Here is a 17,108-nt window from a genome sequence, read left to right as displayed (position 1 = left end):
GCTACATCTAAAGGTTCATGGCCGAGGCCACCAAGGTCAAAGGCCTGTCAGAAGAAGGCCGATATACAACCATACTTAGAGGCATCTTGTTGTTGAGTGAATTCTGGAAAGATGTCAGAAGGATATCAATAAATAACATGAAAGAGTTCCTTGAACGAGTAGGTGGCTTCATAATGTTGGAAGAAGTTGTACGACAAGCCCAGACAAGAAGGCAGGCCAATGTTGAACAGACACAGGGCACCATAATGCCCCAACTACTGTTTGACTAGCTGACCAACATAGGCAACATCAGCTAGCCCACCAACAACAAGAATAATGGAGGAAAATGCAACAACGATGGCTCTAGCCAAAATAATGGCAAAAAAGAGAAATTCAACAATTCCTTTACACCATAAAATCAAAGGGACAGATGAGGAGAAACACACATGCTTCACTCTCCTACACAAACTCTTGAAATAATGCACGACAACCAGCCATCACTATAGGTGAAATAGAAACCTGAAGCATTTGGCCGACCACTCAAGTGGGCCATCAAGCTTGGCCAATGTAAGGTCACTTATCAATCAAGTATGGATATAAAAGGCCAAGCTCTCACTGACTTTGTGGCTGAATGTACGGGCACATCTCCTCAAATCTCTAAAGATTTGGGAGAAAAGCAAGAGGCAAAGAAGAAGCGAGAGCAATGCAAGAGTAAGACAATTTAACCTAAAAGGTGCATTGACCACCTGCCTGGTGCAGGCATGGCCCTCAGGACACCTGGGGGACAATAGTTGCACGGGGCGATAAAGGTCAGTTTCAAAGCTCATGACAATGAGGTTGAATATGAAGTTCTAATTACTAGCCTTAAGTTAGCACACGAAATGCAGGCTGAATACCTAGACATACACAACGACTTTCAACTAGTCGTAAATTATGTCCTAGGTGAATACACAGCCCAGGCAAAAATATGATAGCTTATTTGAGCAAGATTCAAGACTTAATAACTCTACTCTGTTGGGTTTTATGCCCTAAAAAAAACTCCATTTTAATGTAATCCATTTTATTCAACATCAATAAAGAAACAGAAGTATTTTTCATTCATTTGTGTATGTTTTGGTTCACCTTATCAATTGCTTGTCTATTTGATTTATAAATTCATCTGAAATCCTTTTCACATACTTGATCCTGTTTATTGTGTTGTCAACACTTTGGAAAGTAAACTTGACTATGTGAATAAAGTTTCCTAGATTTATCAGACACAGGGTTTTACTGATATGATAATCTACAACAGAGTTTACTTGCATTTGGAGAAATGCTATGTTCTTTTCAGAGCATTGGTTAAAGTAAAGCTCAGGTTGGATGCATGGAGTATGCATCGGAAGGGACCGATATTGAACTTTGACTTAGATTTATTAAACTTACCGTAATATCTATCAAGTCAATATCGCCTAGTTGATCCTAGATCAAATGATCTTAATCCTGTTATGATTAGGCTCAATCTCAAGAGGTTATTCGTGTTCTTTGATTTGTTAGTTAAGCCTACTTTTAGGTCATTTTGGGAACACGGTAGTGCAATTGAGTGGGAGCGCTAACATAAACATGGAATCTATAGCTTCTATCTGGCGAATAGTAAGTAAAGGATGATCTCCTTCGAGCTTGACCAAACGAAAATAAATGGTGGAGTACTCATTTCACATAAGCTGAAATATCATTTATACGGGGTTAAGTGTTTTAAGGATAAAATACATTGTAGGGTGTAACGGTAATCTAATCCCTTTACAGTGTAGATCATTCATATAGAGGATCATTGATCAAATTAGGATTATAACAATGGATAACTAATGACGTGTCTATATGGTGGAACATATAGAGCATTCTATATACTGAGAGTGCCTAAGTTCTATGCGTGGATTCAACGAAGAATTAATAATTCAGTGAATTTAGGTTATAAATTCTTGATCTGCTTATTGGAAGCTCAGTTATATAGACCCATGGTCCCCCCACTAGTTGAGATAATATTGCTTGTAAGACTCATATAATTGATTTTGATTAATCAATTATAATTCTCAAATTAGACTATGTCTATTTGTGAATTTTTCACTAAGTAAGAGAGAAATTGTAAAGAAAGAGTTTTAGGGGCATATTTGTTAATTATGATACTATGTATGGTTCAATTAATAAATATGATAAATGATTATATTATTTAATAATTATTTATAGTTATTAAATAGTTAGAATTGGCATTTAAATGGTTGAATTTGAAAATTGGCGTTTTTGAGAAAATGAGATGCAGAAATGATAAAACTGCAAAATTGCAAAAAGTGAGGCCCAAATCCATATTGCCATGGCCGGCCACTTTTATAGGATTTATCATCTGATATTTTCATTATTTTAATGCCAAATAATTCAAATCTAACCCTAGTAGAATGCTAAAAATAGATAGTGAAGGCTTCAGGAAAATAACACTTTTCATTCAGAGAAAAACCTGAGCCTTCTCTTTCTAAATCCTAGCCGCCACTTCTCTCTCTCTCTTCTTCCTTGAAATTTCGAACCACTTAGTGATTAGAGTAGTGCCCACACACAGCAAGTGATACCTCAATCATAGTGAGGAAGATCGTGAAGAAAGACATTCAACAAGAAGGAGTTTCAGCACTAAAGAAGGAGAGAAAGAGATCCAGATTTAGATCTTGATAATACTCTGTGACAGAAAGGATACAAGGGTTAGAGATCTGAACGGAAGGAGTCATATTATTCCGCTGCACCCAATGTAAGGTTTCTCATACTTTATATGTGTTTATTTCATAATCGTTTTAGAAGTTCATATTTAGGGTGTTAATCAACATACTTGTGAGTAGATCTAAAATCCTGGTAAAATAATTTCCAACAACTGGCCTCAGAGCCATGGTAATTGATTTTCTTGCAAGAAATTTGGACTTAAAACGATTTGTTTGTGTTTTGGATGGTATCATGTTGTTTTGAGTGTTGTTTGATGATTGATTGATGTTTGTGAATTTTCGTGAAAAATAATTGAATATCTGTTTCTGTATTTATTTTTATTGGATAGTATAGAAAAAATTAAGCAATTTACTTTTTTACAGAACTCAATTTCGATTTAATTTGAATTAGTTATGATTTTTTGAAGTTTCGAAAAATATCAGGAATCGTGCATCATCACACGCGCGCGCGGACGAAGGGAAACCTTCGGACAGCACGCGTTCAGACACGGTTTCTTGTCTGAAACCGAGCCTCGCACGCGCGGAGAGGCTGCATGCAGCCTCCTGCGTTGAGGATCCTCGGTCGTGCACCCTGTCTTGCGCGCGTGGACAGTACACAATGCATACTGTCCGTACAGCTCGCAATTTTTTTATTTTTCTTCGATTTTTCATGCTATTTCATGGATTTAACTTTCGATTTTTTGTGTAGTTTTGTATTTAGACATTTACTATTCCTAATTCAATTCTAAATATCATAATTAAATTAATTAATTTTTTTAAAAATTAATTCATGATATTAGTGTAATTTGAATTTAAAAATAGTAAATATCTATCTTTTTTGCTTAATTATCTATCTTATTTTTAAATTTGATTATATCTTATCTTATTTTTAAATTTAAGGTCAGATCTTAAATTTTAAATTAAATATTTTTTTTAAATAATTTGACCTTATTTAAATTTAAAATAAGATAACTATAATCATGTAATTTTAAATAGAAGTAAGATATTTTGCTAACTTTTAAATTTTGTTATTTTATTTATTTAAATTAAATCATAAAATCTGAAAAAGATATTTATTTATGTTTTTTTTATTTTTATTTAATATTTAATTTATAAAATAACATTAAATTTTTAAAAGTAGTTAGCAAATATTGAAATGATATTTAGGTTAGTTGAAACCTATTTTTTCAAAATTGTAGGTTTAATTTTAAATATTATTTTATTAATTTCGAAAATATATATATATTTAATTATATTATTATTTTTTTTTCGAAAATAAATATTTTTTTATTTATTTAATTATTTTTTCGAAATTTAATTATTTAAAATTAAATAAATCCTACATCCAACTATCCAGTTAACCTTGTTGCAGGAGTATGTGTTTTAGCTTGTTTGTAAGTTTTATAAAACCTATTATTGCTTGATTGCAAATAGCCATGGTTAACTTGTTGACAGATCCAATGATCTGATTTTAACTCATGGTTCCATTGGTCAAGTAAATAATTTGTAACAGGTAATTTTTACAATCTTCTTTCATCTGTGTATGACCTAGCAACATGATAGGATCCATCTAAATTGTGTGCCTGCGTGAGCCTATATGTTTAATTTTGTTATAGATGCATATAGGTTGTAGTTGCTAAATAAAATATCATAGTTTTTGATAGATTTTATTTAGGCCCATTTAGTTTTGGGCCTATTCAATTAATAACAGTTGTTCATTTTAAGGTTAAATTCCTCTCTTTTGGGCCTTGTGTGAGAGTTAGGAGCCATAGAAGTAGGTACGACATACTGAACCCAGCACCCCCTCACATGAACTACCCCAATTGTGAAGGCCCATTTGCCTGATTTGAATAACTGTACTAGGTTAATTAAATTAGTTTAACCTAATAAAATTGATTAGCAACATAATTAATTTCATTTATTTTGAAATTAATTTAAGAAAACCATAGCTTAAAGAATTTTTATTCTAAGCTAAACTATATGTATTTTCTCGTATTTAATTAATTATAGAATTATAACCATCTAGATTCCTTCTGAAGCTTAATTTAAATTTTTCATTAAATATTCCTATTTAAGTTGATATTTAGTTATCTATAACTAATCAGCTTAAATCTGAATATCTTTTGGATTTAAAATTTTAAAATTAAGTTGAGGAATTTTAGGAATTGGTTGTTAAGATTCTTTAGATATTTTTTAAGTTAATATTTTTTCAAATATTAACTTAAAATGGAATATTTTTAAATTAAGTGGTTACAACTTAATTTTAATTTAATTAAATCTAATTTGAAAGATATTTAAGTTGATTTTTTAGATTCTTCTAAAACAACTTAAACAAGATATTTTCAAATTTGTTCCATTTTATTCGAATTTATTTTTCGAATTTAAATAATAATTGAAATTTAATTAAAGTTGATTTTTTATTTAAACCAACTTTAATTTGTAATTTTTCATTATTATAATACGGAATAAATGATTAAATAAAATACATATTTTAAAATAATGAGCTTTAATCAAGAGACATTCGATCTCCATTGTTGGTTTTACATAGCGTTTGTTTTAGTGAGTAATCCTCCCTAATGGAGGAACGTTCATTAGCAAGTTCGCACCGTTTAATCTCGAAAGATAAGTAGCTTTGTAAGTTTTTTAGATGGTATGGATCACCCTAATGGTGGCGACCATATTTGACTTGCAAAATATGAAACAATGGTGGAAGCTCATAAGATAGAATTGCCTTGACTCTCGCCTAAACGGGACAACGCTGAATTCCAATCTTGATCGAATATAAGGTTGCTAGAATGATTATCATTTTAGATGAGTTGACAACTCTATTCAATGGATGATGCTTTGACTCTCGCCTAAATGGGACACTGTATCAGTTTGTTGAAAACCTTGGAAAATAAACTATGTTAGATTTAGTATTTTTATAACATATGTGATTATTTGTTATTTTCTGAACATGTGTATGAATTTATGAACCAAAACCTTACTTCTGTTTTATTGATGTGTTGTAGTGCCAATATGAATAACCCTCACACCGATCCTCTCCTAGTTAATATCTTAGCAAAAGAACTCTATAGTGTGAAAATGCATCCTGGTAGTTGCGTAAAGTCGCACCTATTGATGATGAATCTGAAGTTCCAAAAGGCAAATCTACTAGGGATTAATTTATCAAGAGAGCAATGGGTCCAATTCATTCTTAATAGTCTTCCTCTGGAGTATAATGAATTTGTTGTTTCTTACATGATCAACAATTTCAACTCCTCCGACATGGACAAGCTCGAAGCAGAATTACGAGCCCATGAACGGAATCTGATTGCAATGGGTCCTCCTGGGTTTGCAAATCTTAATTAGAGGAAAAGGATTAAGCATGAAGGCTCTAGCAAAGCTGCTTCTTCAAGTACAATTATCAGACATAATCTTCTATGTTCGAATTGTAATGAAAAGGGACATCAAGAAGAACGATGTCCCTAGCTTCTAAACAATTCAAACGAAGGTAATGCTTTTGTCTTTGAATCATGTGTTTTAGAGAACGAAAAATCCGCTTGGATTGTTGATTCTGGGTCTACTAACCATGTATGTTCTTCACTGCAGCTGGTTGAAACTTGGGAAAATCTGCTTCCAGAAGAGTTAAAGCTTAAAGTTGGTAATGGCAAGTTAGTGTCGGTCAAAGCTAGAGGAAAAGCCCGCATCAAGTTTCAACAAAGTTTTTTAATTTTAGAAAATGTTTTATTTATTCCAAACTTTAGTAGAAACTTGATTAGTGTCTCATGTTTGCAAACACAATCTTATATATTGAATTTTTCGAGTTCTAATTGTTCAATTTCTCGTAATGGATTTCAAATATGTGTTGCTACCATGGAACAAGGGCTTTATATTTTAAGAGCAAATACACAAATCTCACTAAACAGTGAACTTTTCAATGTAGCTAAACCTAGAAACCTCAAAAGAAAAGAGATTGATAATGATGATCAAACTTATCTATGGCATTTACGTTTAGGTCATATAGGCTTTGATAGACTCAATAGGCTAATCAAAGGCGGTCCATTGAAAAATGTCGTCTTAGGTGAATTGCCAGTATGCGAGTCCTGCCTGGAAGGAAAAATGACTAAACGTTCTTTCTCTGCAAAGGGAGAGCGTGCCAAATACCCCCTAGGGTTAGTGCATTCTGATGTTTGCGGACCTCTGAATGTAAAAGCCCGAGGTGGTTATGAGTATTTTGTCACTTTCATTGACGATTACTCTAGATATAGTTTTCTTTACCTAATGCAAAAGAAATCTGAAACGTTTGAAAAGTTTCAAGAATTTCATGCTTTGGCTCAAAACCAATTAGGTAAAAAATTAAAGATCTTGCGAACTGATAGGGGTGGAGAATATATGGATGTGCAGTTCAAAGATCATTTAATTGAACTTGGAATTGAATCCCAATACACTGCCCCAGGCACTCCACAACAAAATAGAGTTGCAGAAAGAAGAAATCGCACTCTTTTGGAAATGGTTAGGTCTTTGCTGAGTTATTCAACTCTGTCTACGTCCTTCTGGGGATATGCTATATAGATGGCTAATGACATTTTAAATGTTGTTCCATCTAAAGCAGTCCCTAAGACACCCGTCGAACTTTGGAATGGTCGTACACCTAGTTTACGCCACTACAGAATTTGGGGGTGCCCTACTCATGTCTTGAGAAAGAAAGAAGGCAAACTTGAATCACGAACTGTGTGCATGTTTGTCGGAAATTCTAAAGAGACTAGGGGTGGACTATTTTATAGTCACAAGGATAACAAAGTGTTTGTTTCTACAAATGCTACTTTTCTTGAAGAGAACTATATTAAAGACAACAAACCGAAAAGTAAAGTTGTTTTAGAGGAAATGCTTTCAGATATAACTCCTTCCAATGTTCCGTCCTCTTCCACTTAAGAAGAGGACAATCCCACTCCCTCAGTCGAACCTACTGAGAAAACTACTACCAAAGTTCCTATTCAGAAGATCACCGCTCATCGTCGTAGTGGGAGAGTTTCAACATAACCAGCTCATTATGGCTTGGATGGTGAAATCAATATGGTCGTTGGTGACGGTATTGAAGACGATCCATTAACCTATAAACAGGCAATGGCTAGTCCGCAACGGAAACGATGGTCAGCTGGCATGGATTCAGAAATGGATTCCATGAAAAAGAACAAAGTCTGGGAATATGTAGACGCACCTGATGACTATCATCCGATAGGATGCAAGTGGGTTTACAAGAAGAAAAGAGGAGCTGGAGGCGAAGTCGAAACTTTTAAAGCTAGACTTGTAGCCAAGGGTTATACCCAAAGAGAAGCCGTGGACTATGAGAAAACTTTTAGTCCTGTTGCCATGCTCAAATCCATCCGAATTCTTCTCTCCATAGCTGCTGCTTTCGATTATGAAATCTGGCAAATGGATGTCAAGACTGCCTTCCTTAATGGGGTACTTGAAGAAACCATCTATATGGAGCAACCAGAAGGCTATGTTCTTCCAGGGCAGGAAAAGAAAGTTTGCAAACTAAATAGGTCTATCTATGGACTTAAGCAAGCTTCTCGCTCATGGAACAAAAGGTTTGATGAAATCATCAAGACCTACGGCTTTCTTCAGAATGAAGATGAACCTTGTGTTTACCAACTCAAGGAAGACCAAGTAGTAGTATTCCTGGTCCTTTATGTTGATGACATTTTGATTATTGGAAATAATATCAAGAAAATGACTCACATCAAGGAATGGCTCAACACTCAATTCAATATGAAAGATTTGGGTGAAGCAGCCTATGTTCTTGGTATTCAGATTATCAGAAACCGGAAGAACAGATCTCTTGCTCTCTCTCAAACAACCTACATTGACAAAGTTTTAGAGAGATTCTCCATGAACAACACCAATGGGGCAAACATGCCTTCTAGATATGGTATTCGTCTATCTAAGGAACAGTCTCCTACTGATCCTCAAGAGATAGAGGACATGGCCAAAATTCCCTATGCTTCTGCAGTTGGAAGTCTTATGTATGCAATGTTATGCACTAGACCTGACATCTGCTATGCAGTGGGAATCGTGAGCAGGTATCAGTCTAATCCAGGACAGGAACATTGGAATGCAGTTAAGTATACTCTGAAATACTTAAAGAGTACAAGAAATCTTGTGTTAGTCTACAAGGGTGGTGCTTTAAATCCCATAGGCTATACTGATTCAGATTTCCAGGCATGTCTTGAAGACAGGAAATCTACATCTGGGATGGTGTTTACTCTTGGGGTGGAGCAGTGGTTTGGAGAAGTGCAAAACAAACCGCGATATCGGACTCGACGATGGAAGCTGAATACATAGCTGCAGCAGAAGCTGCTAAAGAGCTTGTCTGGCTGAGAAAATTCTTCACCAGTATCGGTGTTGTGCCTGGAATGGAAAAGCCTCTGGTCCTACTTTGTGATAATAATGGAGCGATAGCCAACAGTAAGGAACCTCGAAGCCACAAGAGAAGCAAACACATAGAAAGGAAGTATCACATCATCAGAGAATATGTGGCAAGAGGGGATGTACTAGTTGAGAAAGTGGACACAGAAGATAACTTAGCTGATCCATTCACCAAAGTCTTGGCCGTGACTGCATTTGAAAAGCACCGTCAGAATTTAGGATTAATTGATATGTACTGATTAGTTTTATATTAGTGCAAGTGGGAGTTTGTTGGGTTTTATGCCCTAAATAAAACTCCATTTCAATGTAATTCATTTTATTCAACATCAATAAAGAAACAGAAGTATTTTTCATTCATTCGTGTATGTTTTGGTTCACCTTATCAATTGCTTGTCTATTTGATTTATAAATTCATCTGAAACCCTTTTCACATACTTGATCCTGTTTATTGTGTTGTCAACACTTTGGAAAGTAAACTTGACTATGTGAATAAAGTTTCCTAGATTTATCAGACACAGGGTTTCACTGATATGATAATCTACAACAGAGTTTACTTGCATTTGGAGAAATGCTATGTTCTTTTCAGAGCATTGGTTAAAGTAAAGCTCAGGTTGGATGCATGGAGTATGCATCAGAAGGGACCGATATTGAACTTTGACTTAGATTTATTAAACTTACCGTAATATCTATTCAATTCAATATCGCCTAGTTGATCCTAGATCAAATGATCTTAATCCTGTTATGATTAGGCTCAATCTTAAGAGGGTATTCGTGTTCTTTGATTTGTTAGTTAAGCCTACTTTTAGGTCAGGGTGATACGTATATTTTGGGAACACGGTAGTGCAATTGAGTGGGAGTGCTAACATAAACATAGAATCTATAGCTTCTATCTGGCGAATAGTAAGTAAAGGATGATCTCCTTCGAGCTTGACCAAACGAAAATAAATGGTGGAGTACTCATTTCACATAAGCTGAAATATCATTTATACGGGGTTAAGTGTTTTAAGGATAAAATACATTGTAGGGTGTAACGGTAATCTAATCCCTTTATAGTGTAGATCATTCATATAGAGGATCATTGATCAAATTAGGATTATAACAATGGATAACTAATGACGTGTCTATATGGTGGAACATATAGAGCATTCTATATACTGAGAGTGAAATTCTAAGTTCTATGCGTGGATTCAACGAAGAATTAATAAGTCAGTGAATTTAGGTTATAAATTCTTGATCTGCTTATTGGAAGCTCGGTTATATAGACCCATGGTCCCCCCACTAGTTGAGATAATATTGCTTGTAAGACTCATATAGTTGTTTTTGATTAATCAATTATAATTCTCAAATTAGACTATGTCTATTTGTGAATTTTTCACTAAGTAAGAGCGAAATTGTAAAGAAAGAGTTTTAGGGGCATATTTGTTAATTATGATACTATGTATGGTTCAATTAATACATATGATAAATGACAATATTATTTAATAATTATTTATAGTTATTAAATAGTTAGAATTGGCATTTAAATGGTTGAATTTGAAAATTGGCGTTTTTGAGAAAATGAGATGCAGAAATGATAAAACTGCAAAATTGCAAAAAGTGAGGCCCAAATCCATATTGCCATGACCGGCCACTTTTATAGGATTTATCATCTGATATTTTCATTATTTTAATGCCAAATAATTCAAACCTAACCCTAGTGGAATGCTATAAATAGATAGTGAAGGCTTCAGGAAAATAACACTTTTCATTCAGAGAAAAACCTGAGCCTTCTCTTTCTAAATCCTAGCCGCCACTTCTCTCTCTCTCTTCTTCCTTGAAATTTCGAACCACTTAGTGATTAGAGTAGTGCCCACACACAGCAAGTGATACCTCAATCATAGTGAGGAAGATCGTGAAGAAAGACATTCAACAAGAAGGAGTTTTAGCACTAAAGAATGAGAGAAAGAGATCCAGGTTCAGATCTTGATAATACTCTGCGACAGAAAGGATACAAGGGTTAGAGATCTGAACGAAAGGAGTCATATTATTCCGCTGCACCCAATGTAAGGTTTCTCATACTTTATATGTGTTTATTTCATAATCGTTTTAGAAGTTCATATTTAGGGTGTTAATCAACATACTTGTGAGTAGATCTAAGATCCTGGTAAAATAATTTCCAACAAACTCAAAGGCTATACTATAAGGCAAGCTTCTAAAGATGACGCGATGACTGATGTACTTGCTCAGTTACCCAGCAATGCCTTAACAAACAAGGAAAATTTGGTACCCGTTCTACTCTTAAAAGAACCAGACATCACTATTTCAAAAGAAATAGAGATGCTGGATGACAATCCAACATGGATGACACCCATAGTAGCATACTCTGAACAAAAAACCTTGCCAAAAAGTAAGAATGAGGGGGAAAGCTGCTAGGTGTCTAATCCTAGTCGGGGTAACGTACAGACGTGGTATCTCAATACAACCTCTAAGATGTGATATCAAGAAGGAAGTTGAACAGCTATTGACAATAGTGCATGAAGGCTATACGATAATCATGTCAGGGGCAAAGCCAATTGAGTATGTCTTCGCCAAAAGGACACTCAGACAAGGGTACTTTTGGTCCACTAAGACCAAGAAGTAAACCACACCTTGCTAGCAATTCCTTGACGAAATAGAAGAAAAAGAGACCAAGCTAGCTTAAAGCGGCATGTCTTCCAACAAAAAGTTGCCAGGTACTTTAATAAACAAGTCAAGAAAAGGAAATTCTTCCTAAAAGACTTAGTGCTCTGAAGAATATTCCTTAACATCGAGGATCCTGAAGCAAGTATGGACCAAACTGAAAAGGTTTGCACCAAGTTACAAGATAACAAGTGAAGGTGCGTACAAGCCTGACGAGTACAATAAGAACCTGGAGTTAGTTCTCCTACCAAGATACTAGAATGGAGAACATCTCGGTAAGTACTACTAGTAGCCCACTCATACAAAACACTACTCGTTAGTAATGGTTCCTATAACGCTTCACTGTGCAGGAATTAAAAAAAAAAAGCTAAATTTCCATCACGCTTCAGTAATGCATTTGCACTGTATGTCGTGCAAAAGTAGCCAAAAATTAAAGAGCTATATAACCATCACTCTTCAGTGATGGACCTTGCACGGTATGTCGTGTAGGGGTAGCCAAAATGTGGTTTTAAAAGAAGACTTTGATTTGTAAGCTTTTGTTACACAAAAAATATACGTTGCACATCAACAACACATATTTAAGACCAATTAATGAATGAACATGGTGTTTCAATTTAGTATTGTGTCAAACAACCTGCTAACAAGGTAACTTCTTATAGTTAATCTTATTCTTAGTTTCACATGCGTACAAACAGTTCCCTCCAAGAAAATACACAGACAAGGTCTATAGTACTTGGTGAATTCAAGTGACCAAGAGACTAAGTCTGCTCAATCACTTGGGGGGCAACCACACCGTATAACATCGAACAAGCCCAACTAAACTTAAGCAAAATTTAAAGCTTTGATAAGCAAAAAATTGAAAGCTAAGTAAGTGTGAATGGCACACTTTAGATTAGACTTAAGCTGCACGAACAGCTGCATGTCTAGCAAATAAAGTTAAAACCAGGATTAAAGACCGTAAGGTTGGTCACTTGCTTAAAAGTAAAGGGCCCTAAGGCCATACAAGAACAAAAATATCATATGATCGAAAGTAAAGAGCCTAAAGGCCATACAAGAACAAAAGATGAAGTATGCAAAATAAAAGTATAAAAACAAACAACAAAGTCCTCAGATGTCTTCAGAATAATAACTGAAGTCGACGAGCTCAAAGTTGTATCAGAAGGACTAGCTGTCAAGACTGATAAGTCTTGATAATTCTTTGTCATTCTGGTTGTCACCTGCCCAAAATTCATGCGGGTTCATCCCTCAAAAAGGCAAAGAAAGGTGAACAACCAAAGACTAAGACAAAAGACAGGGTAATCGACAAAGTATAAAGTCAAGAATCATGAACTGGATAGCCTATGAAAGGCCAATGACCGGTCAGGAAGATTCAAGCCCGAAACATACCGGACAGAGCTCTTAGAAGGGGCTAAGTACCAGGTAGGGGTATGTAGGATCCAAGTTGTAGGTAGAGTTTCAATGCAAGATCTAAGCCATAGGCAGAGTTCTGAAGTAGGATCTGAGCCATAAGTAGAGTTTCGATGCAGGTTCCAAGTCATAGGCAAAGTTCCAATGCAGGATCTAAGCCATATGCAGAGTTTTAATGCAGGATCAATCCATGGGTAGAGTTCCAATGCAGGATCCAAGTCGTAGGTGGAGTTCCTATGAAGGATCTAAGTCATGGACAAAGTTCCTATGAAGGTTCTAAGTCATAGGCAGAGTTTCTAAACAAAATCTAAGAGTCGAAAAATGTGAGAATCAAAAAATTTCTAAAAGCTTGAAACTTATCAATGGCAGGTTCAAAGAATAGATATCGAAGAAGAGAAGATAAGGCATATATGAAGAGAGTAGATCAAAGGTTTAAAAGCACATCATTCGAAGAACTCAATAGTTGGCCAAACAAGGTTGCTCGATGGGGGCTCCTATAGTCAAGACAAGAGCTAAAAAGTCCCTATCCGAATAGATATTTGAATAGAGACTTGGAGGGCAATTGTTATCCCAAAATTTGTCCACTTGACGTGGCATGTCAAAATAGTCAGGACTGAGGACATGTGGAATACAACTCGTCAACAAGAAGACAAAGTGACCTTACACGACATGTCAATTGTCAAGGGTTCTGAAGCAATTGAGCAAAACTATCAAGCAATAAGTAAGAGGAGTTAAGCAGACCACCAAGGCCTTAACCAACCATGTTTGGCTGGCCAAGGGAAGTGTATAGGCTGGCCAGAGGAAGCTTGTATAGCCGGCCAGGGTTTGAGCACAAGCTAGTCAGCCAAAGAGTGACTATCAGGCCGAAAAGGGTCTGTTCGACTAAGGAGGTCTCACCTTTGTAAGGAAAGTTGTACAAAGAGGCTAGTGTTAAGCTATTTTTAGCCTAAGTTTTGAGTCACTTTTTATAGTTGTTGTTCTTCTTTATTATTATTTTTGGAATAGAATTACACTTGTTTTCTTTCATTTTAGGTTTCAACACTTGGAATATATAAATTGGTCAAATTTTAGAAAACGATGATCTATAAAATAGAGAAAATTTTGTAAGAAAATAAAGTTAAAACTTCAAGCCTAAAGCTAACTATGTTCTTATCAAATTTTGAAAAACATTAAAACATAAAAGTTTTAGATCTGTTTTTTATCTTTCCAATGCATCTTGAATCAACTTATTTGAAGTTTATATGTGAAAGTTATACACATTTTACTGAGAGAGGTCGAAGTAGAAAAGTGGGTCCAGTGGCCACAACGAGGCTTTTGGTGGCCGCGGCGAGGGACTACAGAAAGCCCTTTTTTTCACTTTTCTACAACCGTCGCGGCAAGGCTATTTGCCGCCACGGCACCGAATTCGCACAGGTCAAGGATAACTTCGTCTTTTCTCATTTTTGGGCTGAAAAACTCTATTTAATGAAAGGGGGTCGCGAATTATAGAAGGAGAGACAAAATGGAACCCTAAAAATACAAGAAGAAGGCTCTTGAAGCGAACATGGGCGATTCGTGACAATCCTCCATCTAGTTTCCTCTCTTCTCTAGATTTTTTATATTTTTATTTGTGTTTAGTTTAATTATGGATTTGATTATGAGCCAAACTCTCTATTTAGCAATTTGATGGGTATTGACTGAGATTATTCTATGGATGAATGTTATTTGATTATTCTTTTTTTCTCTATTATTGTGATTTATTCATATTTGTGCTTATTACATGTGTTTGATTGACCACCTTATGCATGATCTATGATCTCAATACAAAATCTAAAAAGTGAGTATTGAGAAAGCTCTAAATCAATAGACATAGGTTTTGATGTGAAACGAGATTATTCACATAGCTTATGTGACTTTTAGATTATTGCTTATGCAAATTGTATGTTGTTCTATCTCAGAGATGCGGTAGTTGACATGCAATTTATCACCTTTTATGATCTGAAAAGAGTTTAGGTTAATTTATAATCTGTCATCACATGGGAGGAAGAAGAATGGTTAATTAGTGTTAACAATTGAGTAATCAAAGCAATTGAAATCATATCCCTAATTTCACATTCATTGTTAAACCTTTTATTTGTTTATTTTATTTAATTTTGCTTAGTTCATTTAGTTCAAAATTTATTTATTCGATTACCAAATAGAAACAAGAATTTAATTGATTGGTACTTAACTACAGCTCTCGTGGGAACGATCTCACTTACCTAAGTATTACTTGTTAAAACGATAAGTATACTTGCGTGTTAGATTTATCACAACAAGTTTTTGGTGCCGTTATCGGGGACTGTTTTAGTTAATATGAATATAGTTGAATTCTATTCTACTTTGGTTTCCTTTTATTTAATTTTACTAATGTTTTACTAAATGTGTTTGACCAACAAGGTAAATCCAATTGCTATACCTTGTGAATTTCGCCCAACAACACAATGAGCCATTCTATTTTGCTTAAGGGAGATTTAAGGAGCTTAGAGAGAGATGTTATCCCAATTTCTCAGTGGGTGTTTTACTATATTCTTTTACAATGGACTCGATGATGAAACAAAAAGTTAAGTGGATTATGGAGCAGAGGTAACTGGAGAGCCTTTGTTAAGGAGAAGTCATGATGTAATAAATCTATTGAATGATATGGTAGTTTGATTACGACTGATATTGGAATCCATCACTTCAGGGTTGGAGTCACCAATACCCTCCTTATTGTCCAAACTCACCCCAACCAATTGAAGAAGAGAAGAATATACTACCACTTCCAGAAGAGATTAATCGCTTGGCAAACATAGTAAGAGCTCTATGTGATAATTTAATGAACATGATTCAGAGAGTTTTAAGGATAATAACTCAAATAATGAAAGTTATGAGAGTTGTTTGAATATAGTAGAAGCACCATTTGATTGAATATATAGAAGAGATTGAGCTTATAATTGAAGAGAAAAAATCTGTTGAAGTGCTTGAAAATTTGAGTACATTGGATGCTTTCTCAAAAATGATGATCTCAATTGGGTGAATGAAGAAATATTCATCCTCAATTATGAAATTATTGAAGATCAAATCACAATCAAAGATGTGGGTGGTCATGAGGAAACTGAACAACCAATTGAGAGGTTATTTGAGGAAAGTGAGAAAGAGGTGTCATCGGTGGCCGAAGAATCACATGTAGTTGTTGATTTGAGATCATCAACGTCACTATATTATGAACAACCAATGGACCCTTATTTTCCCTAATACCGCATTCTCCATATTGTATTCTTTACGACCTACCAACAGTTTCTTCCCAAGCTCATCATCCAAAGTCTCTTATTATTGATGCAACTTTTGGTTCAAACTCACCGCATGTCAAGCTTGAGGGCATTTTCAAAAACAACTTTCAAGTTGTCTTGCATGATGCTTATTATGGGCGTCAACCACTTGTTGATGTGGCATGGACCTAAGGTAAGTTTTCTTCTCTTTAAATTTTTGTTTCACATTGGGGACAACGTGAAATTTTAAGTTTGGGGGAAGGGCTCAATTTTATTTTTCGTTGTTTACTTTATTTTTTTATTTTAGTTGTTAATTAAGCTAATGTCGATTTTTCTGCTGTTGTTATTTGTGGAATGGATTGAAATTTTAAACCGTGTGCTTAATTTTTTTTACTCTTTGAATTAATTTGGATGCTTGTGAAAATTTTGTATTGATGTAAATTGTCAATAGTTGGATTGTATCATAATTATTTTACTTTGGTTTGTGGTAAGATTGATTGAACAGGATAGAACTTGCATGAATTATTTTTTGAGGCGAAATCCTTGATAATGATTGTTTGGAAAATGATGAGGCAATTTTCTTTAGATTATTTGGGCCTTTCAAGCTTTCCTTTATTTTTATTATCCCTAGTTTGTCTGTTTGAGCTGAGCCTGTTCAATTATTTTTAGC

Source organism: Cannabis sativa, chromosome X (assembly GCF_029168945.1).
Source record: "Cannabis sativa cultivar Pink pepper isolate KNU-18-1 chromosome X, ASM2916894v1, whole genome shotgun sequence".
Taxonomy (NCBI): domain Eukaryota; kingdom Viridiplantae; phylum Streptophyta; class Magnoliopsida; order Rosales; family Cannabaceae; genus Cannabis; species Cannabis sativa.
The sequence above is the reverse complement of the archived record's forward strand: the minus strand, read 5'-3'. Positions refer to the sequence as shown.